We start from the raw sequence: 12159 nt of genomic DNA, 5'->3' as shown, positions 1-12159 counted from the left end.
GTCGGCATGAGGAAGAGTTTCAGGCGCCAAAGGCCTGGGGGCGGGGCAGACAGGGACTGGGGATTGTTCCCAATTTTCCAGCGCCCCGGTGTGGTAATTTGGCCGGGTCTCTGAATTATAAAAGTCCCAAGTATCCGAGTCCCCGACACCTTCCTCGTCGGGTATGCGGACGGGGGCTGGCGAGGGGCCCAGGTGTGTCACCCGTGGGTCTTCGAGGTTGACAGGGATAGGGATCGGCCTTGGCTGACGGTCCGAGAGGCGATCCCTGCAATCTTGGTAGATCCTGACTGGTTCATGGGGCCGGTCCCTCGGTGGGGGAACGCAAAGGGGTCGGGACTGGGTTATCTCCGGATGAAGGTGGTCTTTACCCTTGCGGAGCCTAGCTTGGGCCGAGGCACTGTGGCTGGAATGTACTGGCTGGTTCGGCTGAGTAAGCCCAACGTTCTGGGTGAGGTCATGCTGGGCATCCTGGGTGTGAGTCCTTTCCCAGTTCCGCTTTAAAACACGGTAGTCATGTTCTAGCTCAACATTCCTGCAATGGAGGTGTTCGTATTTTTCCGACATTTTAGTGACACTGTCGCGGAGGCGCTCCACTTCTGCCTGGAGAGTGGCATCTTCCGAAGATTTCCTTCTAGAAGTACCATCGCGGGGGGTATGATGCTGGGTATCGCGGCTATCCTCGGTCGGCATAGCAGAATGTGGGGTGAAGAAGAGGCGACGGGGCCTGAGGGGTGAAGGAGCCAGCTGGGCTGATAGAGAAAGAGGGGATTCAAGTGTCAGTTTCCCACAGACGGCGCCAAACTGTTGATGCCCAAAATGGCCCAGCCAATATTGAGTCCAACTTAGTGATTAGATGTGCTGAGTCTTCGGCAGAGAAGAAGGCTGAGGCCCTTGGTGAAATGGGTTGGTGAGAGACCTGTAGAAGGTAAAAAGAGGAGAAGCAATCGTTAAGCTTCGGACACCGGTGTGGTGCCGGCCGAAGGTTCTCCGATGCCTAAGTCAGTTACAAGTAGTAATTCTGACAGAGTAACAGTAAAAGTGGGAGAATAGTTCTTGGTTTTACCTGGGTACTGTTCCCTATTTATAGGGAAGTGAAAGTGGGAGCTTTGCACAAAGTTCCAATGTGGGACTTTGTGCAAGCCGTTGTGGTGATGACACGTGTCCTGGAGATTAGGTTTGGCAGCGGAGAGCTTCGGCAGGTGTCTGGCACCTCGGAAGTGTGTCTTCCTTCGGCATGGGAGAAGGCGTGGCTGCCTTGGTGCTAGTCGCTTTGATGCTGGGTCTGCTCGGTTCATTATGGTGTAAACAACGCCCAACCCAAGCAGCCACGGAGCCCCTGCCGAACGGCAAGAGCTGTGAAGAAAATTTTTTGGGCTCAAACGAAATCCCTTACCAGCCGACCTCGCTGAAGGGCAAAGCGTCGGAGGCCGCACGTCGTGACCCTGCTGTAGCCTCCGACTGCCCTTCTAGAACCTGCCGCCACCTTGCCCTTCAGAAATCTGGCCGTGGCAACTCGTGCTCCAGCTACACGACGCACGTCGCACACTTGCTGATGCCCCCCTTTTTCAAATAGACCTTGCCGAACGGCAGGTCTTATGTGAAGGAAGACCCGCACCCCTCATTTCAAACCCTAGCCCTTACACTTGCCGAAGCCCAGCTCCTGTTGCCGGCTCCAAGTCCTTGTCGAGGCCCAAATCAAAACTTCACAATGGCTCCTCGCTGAAGCCCAACCTCCATCTTTGCTCCTTGCAAAATGGCAAGGGCCATACCAAAAACCCTTCAAATCTACCTGGCTGAACGGCAAGACTCGAGATGAAAAATTGGTGGGCTCGCGAAAGAATTTTCTCCAAACCACCCTTGCCGAACGGCAAGAGCCATACCGAAGTTGGGGCATGCTCACAGGCTCCTTTTTCTCCTTTTAGGACCCTTGACGAATCTCCTTGGGCCAAGACCCACTCTCATTGCCAGACCCAAGAGGCCCAAGTTGAGACACTCTTCCGCTAGCCCAAACAACAACCAAGACTTGCCGATTCACATCTCGACCCCTTGCCGAAGGTCCCAAAGGTTTCACGAACATATGTTCTCTTGCCTAAAAAAAAAAATCTCACGTCCAAGCCAAACACCACATCTCGACTTCTTGCCGAACGGCAAGGGTTGTGTGTAAAAGGCCCGCAAACTTGCTCTCAATGGCCAACACTCACGCCTAGCCCAAACAAACCCCGACCCTTTGTCGAACAGTAGGGTTGATATTGAAAGCCCAGAGGCCTCACAACAATTCTCCCTTGCCGAATGTTCATGCCATGCCTTCAAAAGATTGACGCAACTTCTAGCTTGCCAACTTGGGGGACTAGGGAACGCCCTACGGGTCCTACCAAATCAAGAATGCTCGGTCATGATTATGCAAAAATCTCACAAGTTCCCAACCCAGAAGTTACTTCTTGACCGCGAACTTGGGAGACTACTGTTTACACCATAATCAACCGAGCATATCCAGCATCAAAACGACCAGCACCAATGCAGACACGCCTTCTCCCCTACTGAAATACCCCAAAGGGACACACAGACAAATCCCTAGAAAGTGACCGACGTCATCACCTTCCGACATGTTGAAGGAAGACACTTTTCCAGAGCAGCAGCCACCTGCCGAAGCTCACGACTGCTGAACCTAATCTCCAGGGACACGTGTCACCACCATAGCAACTTGCACAAAGTTCCACATCGAAACTTTGTGCATGACTCCCATTTTCACTTCTCTATAAATAGGGAACAGTGTCCGAGTAGAAAGGGTAACTATTTTCTCACATTTACTGTTACTCTACCAAAATTACCACATATAGCTGACTTAAGCATCGGAGAGCCTTCGGCAGGCACCATACCGATGTCCCAAGCTTGACTGCTTTTCCCTTCTTGTCTTCTGCAGGTTCTTCAAACTTTGAAGGTCCTCACCTTCTTCTCTGTTGAAGATCCTACACTCCTCTAAGTTGAGCTCCCAAAAAGAGCATCAATACTTTCTAATTAGTGTAGTTGACTAATTATAGACTTGTGTAACACTGTATTACCCTATAATCGAAACATTCATTTTTAACATGGTAGAGTGGACCATCCTATGTTTATTTTTTTTGAGAATTTATTTATTTATTTTGGACATTACCTAGAAACCTTCAAAAGGGACGAATAATGGAGGCTCAGCTGATTGTGGATCTTTCAGCATTTCATTTGGAGATAATTCTAATTATTTTGGGAAAAATTTCATTATTTGAAGCCAAAAATTGCCTTCTTGTGGGTATTTATTGTTGGAATTTTAAAAAGGCTTTAAAAATTTAATTATTTTTATTTATTTAATTATTTTGGCTGTTTTATTTTATTTATTGTGGGGGTTATACATATTTAATTTTTAGGTATTATTTCTATATTGAATGCCTTAATTTTATGGTTTAATGTGGTGAAGGTTACATATTCCTGGGTGCCTATAAAAGGCCACTCCTCGTTCACATTTGAACAGCACAATACACCATCAGAATATCACATACCACAATCACCACCACAAACTAATTCCCTCATTTTATACTTTTATATATATTCTCTACTTTATATTTATTTTGGCAATGGTTTTGTGACTTGGATACCTATATCTGTCTATGAATGTGCTTATATCGGATCTTGAGTTTGTGTACAAGGGGTTGTATCTTGGAGTCTTGTAGACCGTTAGTACTTGCACATAGGGAGGCTACAAAGACGTTGTACAAAGGCTTTAGGACAACGTCTTTGACGTACTTCACCGTACCAAACTCACCTTCTTACTTATAATTTATTTTGCTTTTACTTACCTATTAATTTGTTTTTCTTCAATTTCATTGTACCTTACAAATTTTCTAATTTGTTTATATGTTATTTATAATATAAATGTTTTGCATTTGACTTTATAGAAAAGAAAAACTATAATTTTTATAACATTTATTAGATTTCCGTACATAAATAATAAAGTAATGATGTGTGATATATGAATGAACAACAATATATCATGACGTTTACACATATAGTTTTACTGTAACTTATAGGTTTACAATGGAAATATAGGAAGCCTATGACGATGACAAGTTAGGTACATGGATAGAGTCAAAATAAGGATATATGGTAAATTTATGAGATATATTTCTTCTCTCAAAGGAGGTGTATATATAGTGTACAATGCCTTCTTACCCAAGGAAAAGATAAAAACTAATCCTAACAGAACAGGTAATACAATATTTACAAGAATCCTTATATTAATTTCCTACCTAAAATAGGACTCATGCCAACACTCCATCTCAAGTTGGCTAGGAGTAGTACGAGTCTTCAAATTTGTCGGGTCAAATGTCATGTATGATTTAAAGCACCTGAATACCATAACCAATACCTAAGCCAGCAAAAGCACTACCTGATGTATTAGAAGAAGTGCCCGAATCACTTGTAGGGAGGGTGGCAAAACCTGGAGGAACAGTGAAGGAGGAGACGGATGGCATAGGGGAAGCTTGTGGGACATAAGGGTCTGGAGATCCTATGCAGAGTGTGACCTTGCCTTGTGCGTATCGTTTAGTGGCTGCTTTGGCCTTGTTACGCTCCTTGACTTCATCCCACCATTCTGGATAGCCATGTAATTTAAAGCAATCAGTTACAAAGTGATTCGTGTTGTTGCAATACCTTTCGCCATTCTGAGGTTTAACTCGTTGCAGACCATTGGGTCTTGTAGAACCTGTAGGTTTGTAGGAAGAGGCAGGCCTAGAGTTCCTTGCTGCCATAGCAACTCCAGTGTTCACAGGGGTTGGTGGTACCATCATGGTGGATCTTCGTTGGTTTTCTCGTCTGACACATGAAAAAGCTTTCTCCAAATTCGAAAACGGATCCATGCGAAGAATATCGCTATGAAATCTGTCAAACACATAATCTAAATCCAGCTAAAAATACATAAACCCTCTCGATCTCAATCTCCTGTTGACGAAGCAAATTATCTGCTGAATTAGTAAAACTTATTTGGTAGTCGATAATCAATCTCGTGCCAAATACTTTGCAATCCTGCATGGTATGTGACAAGTTGTCGCCCAGACTATTTCGCCTTGAATGCCCAACAAGTTAACTCATAAATCTGTGACTAATCTTGGCCATCATAGTATGTTTTTTTTTTTCACATTCTCCCATACATCTTTGGCAGTTTTGTAGGGAAGGAAAATTTGCATAATATCAGGCTCTATAGACTGAATCAGCCATCCCTTCACAATTGTGTTTTCAGCATACCACTTATTGTAATTGGAGGCTGCCAGAGCTGGTGCAGCAGAAGCGCCTGTCAGATACCCATATTTTCCCTTCCCAGCAACATGTAGCTCAAGCAATTGGGATTGTAAACATGAATTTCCTATGACAAATGAGACAAGAACATGTGTACAAAATAATATTTGTATTATTGAAATTTAGGGTTACAATCTTTGTATTAAATTCTCTGATTAGATCTTCAAAGTGTTTAAAGAAAATTTGTGTTTGATATAAGGGTCGTAGAGACTTGATCTTGATCAAACGGGTAGCACAAGGCTTGTTTGGTGTTTGGATTTTTCTAGGTTGGAGGAACTGGCACTTATTTGTTGTGCTTGGTGGCTCTTCCAAAGTGAGGTGAAGAATGCAGAGAGTTTTCTGTTTCTTCTGAATGCTTGGTCTGTCTAAGCTCCTCTATTTCGTCTTGAGGCCTCCTATTTACAGGCTCCTGTAAGGTGCTTGACCTAAATAGCTTTCCCTATTTAAAACCTTATTTTTGTGGGATTTTGATTTGATTTAAAATGAATTCCAATAATTTGGCAATTTAATCAAATTATCTTCGATTGATTGACTTGATTAATATTTGATTTAAATCAAAGTTAATCACAGAAGATTCTTTCCTTTAATTTTGTCTTCACTTTGAACCGTTTGATGCACTCTGTCGGATGTCGACACGTGTCACTTTTGACAACCAATCCGATTTTGATGAGTCATATGCCACATCGGCGAATTATGGGGCCCATAATTTAATCCACCGAACCCTAATTATTTTCTTATCTAATGGAATTTATTCCGCCAAAATTTCTTTGTCTACAAATTGCCCCAACTTCATGATGCACTGTAGATATGTTTTTTTTTAAGGCGATAATATTAAGGTTAATAATATCCAAAATTGTTAAGATCTTGTGCGGTAAGAAACAAAATCCAATATTTTCCTAAACTAGGAATAAGAAACCCTAGCACCACCAGGAGCTTTGATGACCTTTGGCTTCTTTAAATTGCACTGCGCTCATGGATATTGATATTAACCAAATAGAATAGCAAAGATTCCTCTTGTTGGCAAGAAGGTCTACGAATTTGAATCTTGCACCATCTGAATTCTCAGCAACCAAAGTGGTGAGACTTGGCTTCTTTTCCTTCAGGGTTTGATTCATCTCTCATATATATATATATATATATATATATATACTAGGAGGGTGTCTCGGGGTAGAGAGAGTGATAATATTGGAAATAAAGAAATTAAATTAAAATTAATGCATACAATAAAGTTAATTAATGCAATAAAACTTACTGAAAATATTGATTGAAAGATTTTATTGATAGCTTGTAGTAGCATACAGAGTAGCACTCATAATTTACAATAGTTTCTCAGAAGAGAGTTCAGAGAAACCATATGAAATTGGAATATTTACTTGCGAAAATTGATAGCATGCCTCAACCGAGGTCGAAAGGCCGATATATAAAAGGCTTAAAGTATTGCAGTGTCGGAAGCATTGGATGCTTGTGCTTTACTGTAGTGTCGGTAGAGGGATTCTTTCCTTTGCACGTGAACTGGAATAGTTGAGCTCTAAGTGGGGTTACTGTGGAATCATGCGTTTTGCTTTTTAAAGAAAAGTGAATAGTGACTGATTGGAACTTTCTAAGGAATTAGTCATCATTCAGGTCATAAGGGTCTTGACTGTCTTGATAATCTGCACAACGCATCTTTTGACTAGGAGAGCTTTTCTTTTGATTGGAACTATGCTCCTGATTTGAGGATGAGGCCTGAGAGGAATGTGACTTTGGAAAGGCATCTTCATCATCACTTATTTGGGAGGCTTGAATCATGAGCTGCTTTGCTAATTCATTGATTTCTGCTTTGGTCCTACCTTCGATTGAGAGAGAGATAGGATTGAGAGGCTCTAGAAGTTGATGGCTTTTGCGGAGTAACTTTTACTGGGGGAAATTCTGTGTAAACTTGACCAGTGATTCTTTCTGAATTAAATTTATCCCACCATTTGGCAGCAATTTGTCTGGACAGGGTCCTGGAGTCCCTGTTGACATGATATGACCATTTGAGAATCTAAGGGACTTTGTATTTGGCAACAAAGATGAGGAGATTGGGGAAGAAAGTGTCCTCGTCTTTAAACTTATATTTACTAGTAAAGTAAGTAACTGAATCTTTGAGATCAGGGGGCAGAATTTCAATGACTAGATGACTGGGCCATGGTTTTCCCACAAGAAGAAAACCAAAAGGGAAAAGGACTTTTAAATTTACTATCAAAATTGATAAACCATGAATGACTAAAGTCTTCGGTTTGATGCAAAAAGATGATATTCCAGGCTTCAATATAATCATAATAAATATACTGAAGATTTGACTTAAGTGTTTTGAGAGAGTAAGGGCGATCAGCCCATTCAGATTGATTGAGGATTCGACGAATTTACATGGAATGATAGAGGATTATATTTGGGTCATTTCTATCTTTGATTGGCCTTGTTTCAAGGGTTTGGGTTTCAAGGAGAATGTCCCTGTAAAATTTGAGTGATTTTTTTGGATGGTGAGGGACAAAATGATAATTGGGAGGAAAATAAGCTAGGGCTATCTTGACTGGGTTTGAGAGGTTATTATAACAGGGTTCAATTATGTAGAGGTTGTTGTTACTTCTGGGAAGATAGGGAGAGGTCTTTTTGAAATTGATTGATAACTGAGAAGAAAAAGGGATTGTGACTTGGAAAGGATCATAACTGGGGATTAGGGCTGATTGGTAATTAGGACGAATATTAAGGGTTGTAGAGCCGAGACTGGTAAATCTATTGGTAATTTGTATTGGAGAATATCCAGGGTAAGGGACAATTTGAGAAGGTTATGTTTTAACTGGATTCATAGAAGTTGGGAGTTTTTTGGTAACTGATTGGCTACTTTGTTTGATTGATTCAGACTCTTTTCTTGCCATTTCTTTCCCTGCAGGAATTCTCGTGTAAGAAAATCGGGAATGCAATTCTCACTTCCTTTCAAGTATTCAATATCAAAATAAAAAATACTTAAAATAGCTTGCCAACGTGCAAAAATCTGTTTTGATGCAATGTTTTGAACATCTTTTTCTGAAACATGTTTTGCACTTTTGCAATCAACTCTTACTAGAAATTTTTGATTAAGTAAATCATCTTGGAATTTTGGAATGCATAATACAAGAGATAAAATTTGTTTTTTAATAGTATTGTAATTACTCTGTGACTGAGTCCAAATTCCAAAATGGAGTCGAACAATTTGTTCTGTTTGACTTGGGGAGATTCTTTGTTTGAGGATACCACCATAACCATTTTCAGAGGCATCAGTTTCAACAATTTTAAAAGAATCAATTGCTGGAATGCCAAGGCAAGGTAATGTCTTGACGTGGATTTTGATTTTCTTGACTATCTCTGTATGACGAGGAGTCCAAGGAGGAGGATTAATTTGAAGTCAGTCAAACAAAGGTTTGCTTTGTTTTCTTAGATTTTGATAGAAATCAGAGACATAATTAAGGGATCCTACAAATATTTAAAGTTGACCTTTGTTAAGAATTTCATCTGGAAATTTGTCAGCGAATTGGATAACTCTATCTATTGGGCTGACTTGTGATTGATGAATATTATATCCTAAAAATCTAACGTTAGATTGAAATAGCTTAATCTTTTTGGCAGAAACAACTAAGCCGTTGTTTTTGACTATTTGAAGGAATTTGTGTAGGTGTTTCCAATGTTGTTCTATTGACCAGGAGGAAATGAGGACTCATCAATATAGACTATGGAAAATTCACTAAATGGGTTGAAGATCTCATTCATTATATTTTGAAATTGACTAGGAGCATTTTTTAGACCGAATGGCATGACATTCCAATCATAATGTCCAAATGGGGTAACAAAGGCTGTTTTGTTCGTATCGCATTCTTGAATTTGTATTTGCCTGAATCCACTCTTCATGTCGAATTTGGAGAAGATAACTTAGTTGCTCAATCTTTTAATAAGATCTCTCTTATTAGGAATTGGGTATCTTATCCATTCTAACACACTATTGAGGGGTTTATAATTAATAACTAGTCTGGGTGCTCCATGTTTTAATTCTGCATTTTTCTGGACATAGAAAGTCAGACAAGACCATGGGGATTTACTTTTACGAATTATTTTCTTTTGTAATAATTCTGTAATTTCACTTTTGCAGAATTCCATAACTTCTTGACTCATTTGTATCGGTCTGGCCTTAGTAGGGATATTTTTCTCACTAAAGTCTTTGATATAAGGAAGACTAACTGAGTGCTGTTTCCTATGCCAAAAGGCATTAGGAAGGTCAGAACAAATTTCTTGTTTGATTTTTTCTTCAAGATTCTTGATTTTCTCTTGTAATATTTTATCCTCAAGCTGTCGTTCAATTCTTTTGAATTTAACTTCTTCTTTAAGGAAATTAACTTGTTTACTTTTATTTTTAAGTAGATTGGTTGTCTTTGAAACTGCATCATTTTGGAGGGCTTTTAAAGCTTGTAATTTTGGTTTCGCTATTGGAATTCAAATTTAACCTTTTCTCCCATGTGTTTAGAGGTAACTCCAACATATTCTACATTGAAGGGGTAGAGTAGGGCAATAAAAGGTAGTCCTAAGATGACTTCATCTGTGATATCTTTTACTAAAACAAAAGATTTTTTAAAACAAATATTACTTTGGCATAAATGGGCTTTAGGGATTTCATATTTTAAGTATAAAGGTTTACCAGAAGCAGTGCGTAAGGATTCTTTAGACTGTTTATAATATTTAGTGGGGATTAAACCTTCTTCGATACAATTAAGGTCTGCACATGAGTGAAAAAGGGCTACTGTTTTAAGTTCGAAGTTCTCAATAATTATACTGAATTTTGAACACCATTTTCTAAAATTCAAATGTTTAGTAACATTAATTGCTTTGTCACTGTTGGAGGATTCCTTTTCATCTTCCTCTTGGGGTTGTTCTGGAGTACTGGATCCTAATTTTTCTACAAGAAGTTTTTTGATTTCAAGGTTCTCATTTCGTAGTTCATGACTTGTTTGTCGTAAGGTGATAATTTCCTTCTTTATGTTTTTGACTTCATGTTGGAGGTCTTGCAAGGAAATTTCTTTCTTTTGATCAAACTTTTCTAGAGTAGTAGTCAAACTTATCTTTGGGGCTGGGAAGACTTGACCGATTTCATTGTGACTAATTATTTTCTTTAGCTTTTTTAGGTATTCTGATTTAAATTTTGGGTTTTCCATTTTACTAATTAGGTCAATTAATAATTCTTCTTGTTCTTCTTGTTTTGTAAGGACATTTATTGATTTCGTGCTGCAGCGATTATCCTTATATCCGAATTGGATATCGAGGGAGCTTGACTGATAATCAGAAGAGCTATGGTAATCTGAATTGGTTACTGAGATGTCACTTTCACTTGACTCGGAGTTTTGTGTTTCAAGGGCTCTAATTAATTGAGCTTTTTCTTTCTCAGAGATTTTTAGCTGTTTTAATGTATCCTTGACCTTGCATTCATTAGCATAGTGACCAAATTTTTTGTATTTCCAACATTCAATCTTGTTTTTATATGTAGTTTTATTTTTCCCATTCTTCCTGGGCGTTTTAGACCAATTTCTTCTTTTATTATATTTGGCTTTTTTTATAAAATTCATTATTATCTTTAAAGGAATGTCTTCTTCTTTGATAATGTCTAGTTTTACTGGTCTGACCGTCATAACTTTTACGCTTAATTTTCTTAGAAGGAGGTACTGAAGTTAGACCATACTGTTCATAGAAGTTTCCTAACTCATATTTAGCAGAGTTTCTTTCTGATTGGATCTGTTTACCTATTTTCATGTTTACACACATTTTCATTCCTACTTGATTGATTGTACTGATTATACTACCATAAGTAAGATTATCAAAGTCTATATGACCTTTGTCATTACTTAAGACCGTTCTTATTTTGTGAGCAAATAAATTGGGTAAACCATTAATAATTTTTTCTTTCCAAAATGGTTGGTTACTATCATCTCTTGGCATGACTCTAGATATGAAAACATCTTTGTACCATCTGAAATCACTTAATTTTGGACATCTAAGGTTATTAAGCTGGTCATGAATCCTAGTTGTGGTGTTACTAGGTGTTCCAATGAAGTGTTTTATGCTAAAATATGAAAACTATGAGAGAATATTTATTTGTGGGAATTTTCTGTGTATTTTTCTCCTTGTAGGAGGTCATATTTATAATACAACGAAACCTGAATGGGCAAGTAAATAATAAATTCCTAAATCTATTTACATTATGAACTCAGGAATTAAAGCAAATCAATTACAATTATAATAAGAATTCTTGGTGTGTAAGGAAAGTAAGTCAATATCCACAAGTCACGCCAACACTCCCCCTTACGTTAGTGCATAGATGTCGCCGATGCCCAACTGATCCAGTGAATTGTGGAATACTTTACTAGAAATCGCCTTTGTCAAAATATCCGCCAATTGATCCTCGAATTTCACAAAAGGAAACTGAAACACTTTAGCCTCAAGCTTCTGTTTGATGAAGTGTCGATCCACCTCAACATGTTTAGTATGATCATGCTGAACCGGATTCTGTGCAATGGCTATAGCAGCCTTGTTGTCACAAAAGAGATTCATTGTGGATGTAGGTTTATACCCAAGTTCAATAAGCAACTTTCTTAACTAAAGAAGTTCACAAATCCCTTTAGTCATGCCTCTGAACTCGGCTTCTGCTCTGGATAAAGCTACTACATTCTGTTTCTTACTCCTCCATGTCACCAAATTACCTCCCACGAATGTGAAGTAACCCGATGTGAATTTTCTATCTGTTACATTACCTGCCCAATTTGTATATGAATAACCATCAATATTTAGATGACCATGCTT

This window comes from Prunus persica, chromosome G1 (genome assembly GCF_000346465.2).
Source record: "Prunus persica cultivar Lovell chromosome G1, Prunus_persica_NCBIv2, whole genome shotgun sequence".
NCBI classification, from domain to species: domain Eukaryota; kingdom Viridiplantae; phylum Streptophyta; class Magnoliopsida; order Rosales; family Rosaceae; genus Prunus; species Prunus persica.
Note: the sequence above shows the minus strand (reverse complement) of the source record.